The sequence below is a fragment of the Battus philenor genome, unplaced genomic scaffold (assembly GCF_028537555.1).
Source record: "Battus philenor isolate CCGP_79_NKW_IND1 unplaced genomic scaffold, ilBatPhil1.0.hap1 SCAF_89, whole genome shotgun sequence".
NCBI classification, from domain to species: domain Eukaryota; kingdom Metazoa; phylum Arthropoda; class Insecta; order Lepidoptera; family Papilionidae; genus Battus; species Battus philenor.
In genome coordinates, this window is record NW_027181758.1 from 1 (window position 1) to 13,228 (window position 13,228).

Below are 13,228 nucleotides of genomic sequence, written 5' to 3' on the forward strand. Positions count from 1 at the left end.
CTTTTTGAAAATAATATAAAGTCTAATCTGCCCACTGATAAATTATTAAAGGGCTGCAGTATTTTGACTGTACAAAGGTAGCATAATCAATAGTCTCTTAATTGGTGACTTGTATGAAAGATTGGATGAGATATAAACTGTCTCTACTTAATTAATAAAATTTAATTTTTTAATTAAAAAGTTAAATAATTTTAAAAGACGAGAAGACCCTATAGAGTTTTATAATTTAATTAATTAATTATTAATATATAAATTTTAAAATTAGATTAATTAAATTATTTTATTGGGGTGATAGAAAAATTAAAATAACTTTTTTTAAAATTTAACATTAATTTATGATTTAATGATCCATTAATAATGATTATAAGAAAAAATTACCTTAGGGATAACAGCGTAATTTTTTTTTTTAGTTCTTATAGAAAAAAAGTTTGCGACCTCGATGTTGGATTAAGATAAAATTTAAATGCAAAAGTTTAAAATTTTTGATCTGTTCGATCATTAAAATCTTACATGATCTGAGTTCAAACCGGTGTGAGCCAGGTTGGTTTCTATCTTTAGAAAAATATAATATTTTAGTACGAAAGGATCAAATATTAAAAATAATTTTTATAAAATGAATGTTATTAATAAATTAATAACTATTTTGGCAGAAAAAATGTAATGATTTTAGAAGTCATGAATATATAATTATTTATATATATAGTAAATGATACTAAAAGATATAATATTATTTATTATTGGAATATTAATTATAATTATTGGTGTTTTAGTAGGGTTGCTTTTTTAACTTTATTAGAACGTAAAGTTTTAGGTTATATTCAAATTCGAAAAGGACCTAATAAAGTTGGTTTTATAGGAATTTTACAGCCTTTTTCTGATGCTATTAAATTATTTACTAAGGAGCATACTTTTCCTAATTATTCTAATTATATATCTTATTATTTTTCTCCTGTTATTAGATTTATTATTTCTTTAATATATGAATATTAATTCCTTATTATTTTAATATAATTAGATTTAATTTAGGAATTTTATTTTTTTTATGTTGTACTAGTTTAGGAGTTTATACTGTTATGGTTGCTGGATGATCTTCTAATTCCTAATTATGCTTTATTGGGAGGTTTACGAGCAGTTGCTCAAACTATTTCTTATGAAGTTAGATTAGCTTTAATTATATTATCAAGAATTATTTTAATTATAGATTTTAATTTAATATTATTTTTTTTTTACCAAGAAATAATTTGATTTTTATTTTTAATAATTCCTTTAAGATTATGTTGAATATCGTCAAGATTAGCTGAAACTAATCGAACTCCTTTTGATTTTGCTGAAGGGGAAAGAGAATTAGTATCAGGGTTTAATATTGAGTATAGAAGAGGGGGATTTGCTTTAATTTTTTTAGCAGAATATTCTAGAATTTTATTCATAAGATTATTATTTATTTTAATATATATAGGAGGTTATAGGCTTAGATTAATTTTTTATTTAAAATTAGTTTTTATTTCTTTTTTATTTATTTGAGTGCGGGGAACTTTACCTCGATATCGTTATGATAAATTAATATATTTATCTTGAAAAGGGTATTTACCTATTTCATTAAATTTTTTATTATTTTTTATTGGGGTAAAAATTTTTTAAATTAAATAATATTTTTAGTATAAATTAATAGAATAAGTATTCTTTCTTAAGTTTTCAAAACAAATGCTTATACAAGCTCATTAATTTAAGTATTAATTAAAAATTAAGTTATCTCAAAATTTATTAATAATAGGATTAATAATAAAATAAGAAAAGTATATAATAGTTAATAATTGGCCAGTAATAATGTAAGGGTCTTCACTGGTCGTGCTCCAATTCAAGTTAATAAAAAAATAGTAATAATTATAATTCAGAAAATAATTTGGTTAATAGGATAGAATTGAATTCCTTGTATTTTTTTATTAAATGTAAATGGTAAGATAATTAAAATTAAGATAGATATAACTAAAGCAATTACTCCTCCTAATTTATTAGGAATAGATCGTAAATTGCATAAGCGAATAAGAAATATCATTCAGGTTGAATATGGATAGGAGTTACTAATGGATTAGCAGGAATAAAATTATCTGGATCTCCCAATAAATAAGGATTAGTTAAAGTTAAAAGAGTTAATAATAAAATTAAAATAATGAATCCAATTAAATCCTTAAATGTAAAAAATGGGTGAAAAGGAATTTTATCTAAATTACTATTAATTCTAATGGATTATTAGATCCTGTTTGATGTAAGAATAAAAGGTGAATTATTGTTAATATAAGAATAATAAAAGGAAATAAAAAATGGAAAGAATAAAATCGAGTTAGAGTAGCATTATCTACAGCAAATCCTCCTCAAATTCAATTTACTAATATAGTTCCTAAATAAGGAATAGCTGAAAGAAGATTTGTAATAACAGTAGCTCCTCAAAAAGATATTTGTCCTCATGGTAAAACATATCCTATAAATGCAGTTGCCATTAGAACAAATAAAATAATAACTCCAATTATTCAAGTAAATTTTAAATTGAAAGATTCATAATAAATTCCTCGTCCAATATGTAAATAAATACAAATAAAAAAAAAAGAAGCTCCATTGGCATGTAATGTTCGAATTAATCAACCATAATTTACATTTCGACAAATATAATTAACACTATAAAATGCTATTTCAATATTTGCTGTATAATATATAGTTAAAAATAAACCTGTTAAAATTTGAATAATAAGACATAAAGCTAAAGAGATCCAAAATTTCATCAAATGGAAATATTAGAAGGAGAAGGAAGATCAATTAATGAACTGTTAATAATTTTAAGTAAAGGATGGGTTTTTCGTAAGGTTGAAAATTTATTTATCATTAGAAATTAGATGAACGAAGTGGGCCGAAAAAAATATTTGTAATTTTTACTACTGCTACGAGTGCAATAAATAAATAAATAATTATTATTGTTATTAAAAAATATGTTTGATTATTATATAATTTAGATAAATTAATTTTATTTTCATTATTAAAAAAAATATAAGGATTAAGAATATCATTTATTTCATAATTGAAGAAGAAATTAAGTCAATTTATATTATATATATATATTATTGAAATAAAGAAAATAATAATAGAAAAAATAGAAAAATATTTTTTAAATAAATATTAATATTAAATATTTCATTGGAGGCAATTCTAGAAACATAAATAAATAAAACTAATAATCCTCCTAAAAATACTAGGAATAAAATATAGGAAAATCAATAAGTATTTAATAATATGCCAGATAGTATACAAGTAAGTAAAGTTTGAATAAGAATTATTAATCCTATTGATAAAGGATGATTTAAAAATAATATAATAAAAGAAAATAATATAATTATTAATGAAATAAAAATTTTAATGATATCAAAGAATATTTTAATAAAAATAATAATTTTGGAGATTATAGATAAAGAAATTCTTTTTCTTTGAAGTTTTTAAAGAAAAAGACTTATTTTTGATTTACAAGACCAATGTTTTATTTAAACTATAAAAACTACTAATGATAATAAATATGATAATAGTTATTTTAATTATATTTATTTTTGGGAATATAATTTTTTGCCTCTAAACATAAACATTTATTAATTGTTTTATTAAGTTTAGAATTTATTGTTTTAAGAATTTTTTTTTTTTTTGTTATTACTTTTAATAATATAGAAAATGATACTTATATAATAATAGTTTTTTTATTATTTTCAGTATGTGAAGAGCTTTAGGTTTATCAATTTTAGTTTCTATAATTCGTACTCATGGTAATGATTATTTTCAAAGATTTAATTTATTATAAAATGATAAAATTTTTATTTATAATAATTTTTATAATTCCTTTATGTTTTTTAAAAAATATATTTTGAATGGTTCAAATAATAATAATAGTGATTATATTTTTATTTATAAATTTAAGTATTAATATTTATAATTTTAGAAATTTAAGATATATAATAGGTTGTGATTTAATTTCATATGGGTTAATTTTATTAAGAATTTGAATTTGCTTATTGATAATTATAGCAAGAGAAAATTTGAATAAAATAAAATTTTACTCAAATTTTTTTTATTTAATGTTTTAATTTTATTAATTATATTATATTTAATTTTTAGTGTAATAAATTTATTTTTATTTTATTTATTTTTCGAAAGAAGATTAATTCCTACTTTATTATTAATTATTGGATGGGGTTATCAACCTGAACGAATTCAGGCAGGAGCTTATTTATTATTTTATACTTTATTTGTTTCTTTACCTATATTAATAGGAATTTTTTTTATTTTTCATAACTTAAATTATATAATTATATATTTTTATAAATTTTTTAGAATAGATTATTTTTTATTATATTTATCAATAATTTTGGCTTTTTTAGTAAAGATACCTATATATTTTGTTCATTTATGACTTCCTAAGGCTCATGTAGAGGCTCCGGTTTCAGGTTCAATAATTTTAGCTGGAATTATGTTAAAATAGGAGGTTATGGACTTTTACGAATTATAATTCTTTTTCAAAAAATTGGAATAAAATTTAATTTTATTTGAGTAGTTATTAGATTATTAGGTGGGTTTATTTATTAGATTAAATTGTTTTTGTCAAGTTGATATGAAATCTTAATTGCTTATTCGTCAGTAGCCCATATAAGATTAGTGATTTGTGGTATTATAACTATAAATTACTGAGGTTATGTAGGTTCTTATATTATAATAATTGGTCATGGTTTATGTTCCTTCAGGAATATTTTGTTTAGCTAATATTAATTATGAACGTTTACAAGACGAAGATTATATATTAATAAGGGGATAATAAATTTTATACCTTCGATAAGATTGTGGTGATTTTTATTAATATCCTCAAATATAGCAGCTCCACCTTCAATAAATTTAATGGAGAGATTAGATTAATTAATAGAGTAGTAGGATGATCTTGATTATCAATAATTACTTTGATTATGATTTCTTTTTTTAGAGCTGGTTATAGATTATATTTATATTCTTATACACAACATGGAAAATATAATTTAGGAATTTATAGATTTTATACAGGGGTATCACGGGAATATTTAATATTAATATACATTGATTACCTCTTACTTAATGTTTTAGTTTTAAAAATTGATTATTTTTTTTATTTGATTTTATTTTAAATAATTTAAATATAAAATATTGATTTGTGGAGTCAAAAATATGAAATTTCATTTTAAATCATTAAAAGATATTCTATTTGTTTTATTAGATTTTTTTTTTTATTTTTTTTTGAGAATAATAAGTTTTTTTTTTATAATATATTTTATTATGGAGAATTTAACTTTATTTTTAGAGTGGGAAATTATTTCTTTTAGGTCTATAAGAGTAGTAATGTCTATTTTATTGGATTGAATATCTTTATTATTTTTAATATTTGTTTTAATAATTCTTCTTCTGTAATTTATTATAGAGGAAGATATATACATTCAGAGTTAAATTTAAATCGATTTATTATTTTAGTTTTATTATTTGTATTATCGATAGTTTTATTGATTATTAGACCTAATATAATTAGAATTTTTTTAGGATGAGATGGGTTAGGTTTAGTTTCATATTGTTTGGTAATTTATTATCAAAATATTAAGTCTTATAATGCAGGAATATTAACTGCTTATCTAATCGTATTGAGATGTAATAATTTTAATGGTTATTGCTTGAATAATAAATTATGGTAGATGAAATTATATTTTTTATTTAAATTATTAAATAATGATTTTATAATAAAATTTATTAGATTTTTATTAATTATTGCAGCTATAACAAAGAGAGCTCAGATTCCTTTTAGATCTTGATTACCTGCAAGCAATAGCAGCTCTACTCCAGTATCGGCTTTAGTTCATTCTTCTACTTTAGTTACTGCTGGCGTTTATTTATTAATTCGATTTAATATGATGTTAGTTGATATAATTTTTTTAAAGTTTTTATTAGTTTTATCAGGGTTAACTATATTTATGGCTGGTATTTCTGCTAATTATGAATTTGATTTAAAAAAAATTATTGCTTTATCTACTTTAAGACAATTAGGATTAATAATAAGAATTTTAAGAATAGGATTAGCTGATTTAGCTTTTTTTCATTTATTAACTCATGCTATGTTTAAGGCTTTATTGTTTATATGTGCGGGTGTTATTATTCATATAATAAATGATATTCAAGATATTCGTTATATAGGAGGAATTAGATTTATATTCCTTTAACTTCATTATGTTTAAATATTTCTAATTTAGCTTTATGCGGTATTCCTTTTTAGCTGGATTTTATTCAAAGGATTTAATTTTAGAAATAGTTAGTATAAGAAATTTAAATATATTAATTTTTTTTTTATATTATTTTTCTACTGGTTTAACTATATTTTATACTATTCGTTTATTATTTTATTTAATAATTAATGATTATAATTTATTAGTAGTTTATAATTTATATGTGAGGATTATATAATATTAAAGAGAATATTTATATTATTAGGAATAAGATTAGTAGTAGGAAGAATATTAAGTTGATTAATTTTTAATTATCCTTATATAATTTATTTACCTTTTAATATAAAATAATAGTAATTTATGTAAGAATATTAGGATTATTAATAGGATATTTAATTAGAAATATAAAAATTTATTCTGTGAATAAATTTTTAATAACTTATAGTTTAAGAAATTTTTTATGTTAATATGATTTATACCTAATTTATCTACTTATGGTTTAAATTATTATTTTTTAAAATTAGGTCAAAATATTATAAAAAATATTGATATGGGATGAAGAGAAATTTATAGAGGTCAAGGTATATTTGATATTATTAAAAATTATTCTGTTTACTATAATTTTTATCAAATAAATAATTTTAAAATTTATTTATTTAGTTTTATTTTATGAATATTAATTATATATTTAATATTTTTAATTTAATTAATTTAAATAGCTTATAAAAAGAGCATAATATTGAAGATATTAGGGAGATTATTAAATCTTTAAATATTTATAAAAAATTTTTTTTTATTTTTACAATGAAAATGTAATGTTTTAATAATAAACTATATAAATAGAAATATTAATGGTTATTAACCACTATAATTTAAGTTAGTAGCTAAATTTTTATATTTCATAATTTAATTGGAATTTTTTATTCAATAATATCATTAACAGTGATATACCTCTATTTTGGTTTCAATTAATTATTTAAATAAGGAGTTATTAACTCTTTCTTTTAAGTCGAAATTAAATGCAATATTTGCTTCTTATTTAAGATAAATTAAAAATTAATATTTTTTGAATGCAAATCAAATGTTTTTATAAACTATAATCCTAATTTGTTCAATTAAGTATATTTTGATTTCATTCATGATAAAGTCCAATTAATAATATAATTAAAAAAAAAAATCTAATTTTTATTATTGTAGAAAAATTTACTAAGTTAAAACAATTAATTAAAGGGAAAATTAATGCAATTTCAATATCAAAAATTAAAAAAATTATAGTAATTAAAAAAAAATGAAGAGAAAATGGTATTCGTGCAGAAGATTTGGGATCAAATCCACATTCAAATGGAGAATTTTTTTCTCGATCTATAAATGATTTTTTTGATAAGATTAAGGATAAAAGTATTAAAATATTAGAAATTAATATAATTATAATAGTTAATGTTAATAATAAATTAATTATTTATATTAAATTAAATTAAACTTTTTGATTGGAAGTCAAATATACTAAATATATTATATAAATAAATTAGTTTCCTCATCAATAAATTGAAATATAAAGGAATAATCATACTACATCAACAAAATGTCAATATCATGCTGCTGCTTCAAATCCAAAATGATGATTATTAGAAAAATGGAAATTTAAATGACGGATAAGACAAATAGAAAGGAAAATTGTTCCAATAATTACATGAAGTCCATGAAATCCTGTTGCTACAAAAAAAGTAGAACCATAAATTCTATCTGCAATAGAAAAAGAAGCTTCAAAATATTCATATGCTTGTAGAATAGAAAAATAAATTCCTAATATAATAGTAATAAATAATCCTTGAGTTATTTGAGAAAAATTATTTTCTATAATTGCATGGTGAGCTCAGGTGACTGTAATTCCTGAGGTAATTAAAATAATTGTATTTAATAATGGAATTTGAAAGGGGTTAAATGGGATAATTCTAAAGGGAGGTCATATTGCCCCAATTTCAATATTAGGTGAAAGACTACTATGAAAAAAAGCTCAAAAAAATGAAATAAAGAAAAATACTTCAGAGATAATAAAAAGAATTATTCCTCATCGTAAACCTTTTGATACAAATAAAGTATGTTTACCTTGGAAAGTACCTTCTCGACAAATATCTCGTCATCATTGATATATTGTTAATAAAATAATTATGTAGCCTAAAATTATTAAATTTATGTTAAAATTGTGAAATCATTTAATTATTCCTGTAACTAAAGTTATTACTCCAATGGATCCTGTTAAAGGTCAAGGACTAAAATCTACTAAGTGGTAAGGGTGATTATTGTGTATTGTCATTAATTAGTTTCACTAGAATATAATGTTCTAAGAATAGAAATTACATAAGATTGAATAATTGCAACTGCTGATTCAAGAATTAATAATAAAATTTGAATAAAAATTAGAAAAATTAATATATAGGAAGGTATATTAATTCCAGTATTTCTTAATAATGTAAGAAGAAGATGACCTGCAATTATATTAGCAGTTAGTCGAACTGCTAATGTTCCTGGTCGAATAATATTACTAATTGTTTCAATTAATACTATAAAAGGTATAAGAATACTAGGAGTTCCTTGAGGAATTATGTGAATAAATATATGTTGGTAATTATTAATTCAACCATATAGTATGAATCTTAATCATAATGAAAGGGAGATAGAGAGAGAAATTGTTAAATGACTTGTTCTAGTAAAAATATAAGGAAATAGTCCTAAAAAATTATTAAATAAAATAAAAGAAAATAATGAAATAAAAATAAAAGTTGATCCATTAAATCTATTAGGACCTAATAAAGTTTTAAATTCATTGTGTAATTTATTAAGAATTAAATTTCAAAAAACAAATTTACGATTGGGAATAAATCAAAATGAATATGGAATAATAATTAAACCAATAAAGGTTCTAATTCAATTTAATTGTAGATTAAATAAATTAGTTGAAGGATCAAAAATTGAAAATAAATTACTTATCATTTTCAGTTAAAATTTTTTTTAATATTTTTATTTTGATTATTATTAAAATTATTTTTATTTAAAAAAATATAATAATTTATAATATTAAATAAAATAAAGATACAAATAAAAAAAAAAAAAGATAAAATTCAATTAATGGGTATTATTTGAGGAATAAAAGAATATTACTTTAGTAATAATATAAATTTGACATATTTATGTTATAAATTTAACTAATTCTTTCATTAGAAGTAATTGCTAATTTACTATTAAGTGGTTTAAGAGACCAATACTTGCTTTCAGTCATCTAATGAAGAATAATTATTAATTCAATTAATAAAATTTTTAATAGAAATTCTTTCAATTACAATAGGTATAAATCTATGATTTGATCCACAAATTTCAGAACATTGACCATAAAAAATTCCTGGGCGATTAATATAAAGATTTCCTTGATTGAGTCGACCAGGATTAGCATCAATTTTAACTCCTAGAGAAGGGATAGTTCACGAATGAATTACATCTGTTGCTGTAATTATAATACGAATTTGATTATTTATAGGTAAGACAATACGATTATCAACATCTAATAAACGGAAATTTTTTATTTCTGAATTATTATATTGAATTATATAAGAATCAAATTCAATATTATTAAAGTCAGAGTATTCATAGCTTCAATATCATTGATGGCCAATAGATTTTAAGGTGATTAATGGATTATTAAGTTCATCTAATAGATATAAAAGACGAAGAGAAGGTAAAGCTACAAAAATTAGGGTGATAGCTGGAATGATTGTTCAAATTAGTTCAATTATTTGACCTTCTAGTAAAAATCGATTAATAATTATTAAAAAATAAGTTAATCATTAAATATCTAACTAAAATAGTAATTATAATTAAAATAACTAAAGTATGATCATGAAAAAAAATAATTTGTTCTATTAGGGGAGATGCTCCATTTTGGAGATTAAAGTTAGATCAGGTTGCCATTTCTAAAAAAAGGATAATCCTTTATAAATGGGGTTTAAATCCATTACATATAATCTGCCATATTAGAAATTTCTTAAAATAGGAAGTTCATTATAAGAATGTTCTGCTGGAGGTAAATTTTGCAGTCATTCAATAGAAGATGATATATTAAGGGAGAATAAAATTATTCGTTTATTAATTATTGATTCTCAAATAATTAATATTATTATTATTATAGATAATAAAGAAATATAAGAGCCAAAAGAGGAAATGATATTTCAAGAAATGAAACTGTCAGGATAATCAGAATATCGACGAGGTATTCCTGCTAATCCTAAAAAATGTTGAGGAAAAAAAGTTAAATTTACTCCAATAAATATTGTAAAAAATTGAATTTTTAAAAGAAAAGGATTAAGGGAAAGACCTGAAAATAAAGGATATCAGTGAATAAATCCTCCTATAATTGCAAATACAGCTCCTATAGATAAGACATAATGAAAATGAGCTACTACATAATAAGTATCATGAAGGGAAACATCAATAGATGAATTTGCTAAAATTACACCAGTTAATCCTCCAACAGTGAAAAGAAAAATAAATCCTAAACTTCATAAAATAGAAGGACTGTAATTAATTTGTGTTCCATGTAAAGTGGCGAGTCAACTGAAAATTTTAATTCCCGTAGGTACGGCAATAATTATTGTGGCTGAGGTAAAGTAAGCTCGAGTATCAATATCTATTCCTACTGTAAATATATGATGAGCTCAAACAATAAATCCTAAAAGGCCAATTGCTATTATAGCATAAATTATTCCTAAACAACCAAAAGTTTCTTTTTTACCTCTTTCTTGAGAAATAATATGAGAAATTATTCCAAATCCAGGTAAAATTAAAATATAAACTTCAGGATGGCCAAAAAATCAAAATAAATGTTGATATAAGATAGGATCTCCTCCTCCAGCAGGATCAAAGAAAGAAGTATTAAGATTACGATCTGTGAGAAGTATAGTAATAGCTCCAGCTAAAACAGGGAGAGATAGAAGTAATAATAAAGCTGTAATACCTACTGCTCATACAAATAAAGGTATTTGATCGAAAGATATGTTATTAACTCGTATATTAATAATTGTTGTAATAAAATTAATTGCTCCTAGAATGGAAGAAATTCCTGCTAAGTGTAAGGAAAAAATAGCTAGATCAACTGATCTGCCTCTATGTGCAATATTAGAAGAAAGAGGGGGGTAAACTGTTCATCCTGTGCCTGCTCCATTTTCAACAATTCTTCTAGAAATTAATAAAGTTAAAGAAGGGGGTAAAAGTCAAAATCTTATATTATTTATTCGAGGAAAGGCTATATCAGGAGCTCCTAATATTAAAGGGACTAATCAATTACCAAATCCTCCGATTATGATTGGTATAACTATAAAAAAAATTATAATAAAAGCATGAGCTGTAACAATAGTATTATAAATTTGATCATCTCCAATTAAAGAGCCAGGATTTCCTAATTCAGTTCGAATTAATAAACTTAAAGAAGTGCCTAAAATTCCAGCTCAAATTCCAAAAATAAAATATAATGTTCCAATATCTTTATGATTAGTAGAATATAGTCATTTTCGCTAATAAAATGGCTGAAATATAAGCGATAAATTGTAAATTTATTTATGAGAAATAATCTCTTTTATTAATTAAGTCTTATAGTCAATAATGATGTAAAATTGCAAATTTTAAGGAGTAATTTTTTTTTTACTAAGGCTTAAAGAATTTCTTTTTTTATAATTTTGAAGATTATTAGTTTATATAACTTAAAACCTTACATAAAAAAAAAAGTTCTTAAGATTATTCCTAGTAAAGAAATTATACTTAGTAAATTAATAATAAATAATGAGTTAATTTTAGAAAAAAATTTAAATCATTTTATTTTTAGATAATTAAATATTAGTGATGAATAAACAATTCGAATATAATAAAATAATAAAATTAAACTTATTATAATAAAAATAAAAGTAATAAAAAAAAGTTGATTATTTAATAAAAAATTAATAATAATTCATTTAGGGAAAAAACCTAAAAATGGTGGTAATCCTCCTAATGATAAAAAATTAATCAGGAAAGAAATTTTAATTAAAGAATTTATGTTAATAATAAATAATTGATTAATAAAGTAAACATTTAAAAAATTAAATAAAAAGCATATAATTCTAATTAAAAATGAATAAAAAATTAAATAAAATATTCATAAGTTTTCTCTAATTATTAAAGCTGCTAATATTCATCCTAAATTATTAATTGATGAAAAAGATATAAGTTTTCGTAAAGATGTTTGGTTAAATCCTCCTAAAGCACCAATAATAGCATTGAGAATTATAATTATAATTAAAAAGTTATAATTTATATAATAAGACAATAAAATTATGGGGGAAATTTTTTGTCAAGTTATAATAATAAAACAATTAAATCATGATAATCCTTCAATAATATTGGGAAATCAAAAATGAAAAGGGGCTGATCCTATTTTTATTAATATAGAAGAATTAATTATAATAGATAAAAAATAATTAATTTCAAATCTTTTAATTATAATTATTTTAATTAAAATTGAAAATAAAAAATTAATAGAAGCAATTGCTTGAGTAAGGAAATATTTTAAAGCTGCTTCAGAAGATAAAAGATTTTTAGAATTAGAAATAAGGGGGATAAATCTAAGTAAATTAATTTCTAGTCCAATTCAACATCCAAGCCAAGAATTAGAAGAAATGGAAATTAAAGTTCTAAAAAATAGAATAAAATAAAAAAATATTTTATTTGAATTAATATTTAGGAAAATTTATAATAGGGGGATTATAAAGAACTAAAAATTCAATTATTAATATTTATATTTTAGTGTAAGAAGCACAATAATTTTTGATATTATTAGATATAGTTTGATTCTATAAAATATAATAAAGGTAGAATTCTACATTATTTATCCTATCAGAATAATCCTTTTTTTCAGGCACTTTATTTTTAAAAAAAAGGAATTACCT

General features: G+C 20.9%; 2 pseudogenes; one reads left to right on the forward strand and one right to left on the reverse strand.

The window, feature by feature from the left end:
- Window positions 1–246: 246 nt before the first annotated feature.
- Window positions 247–1,638, forward strand: LOC137931942 (NADH-ubiquinone oxidoreductase chain 1-like; annotated as a pseudogene).
- Window positions 1,639–7,781: 6,143 nt separating this feature from the next.
- LOC137931941 (ATP synthase subunit a-like) lies at window positions 7,782–9,400 on the reverse strand (annotated as a pseudogene).
- Between the last annotated feature and the right edge of the window lie 3,828 nt (window positions 9,401–13,228).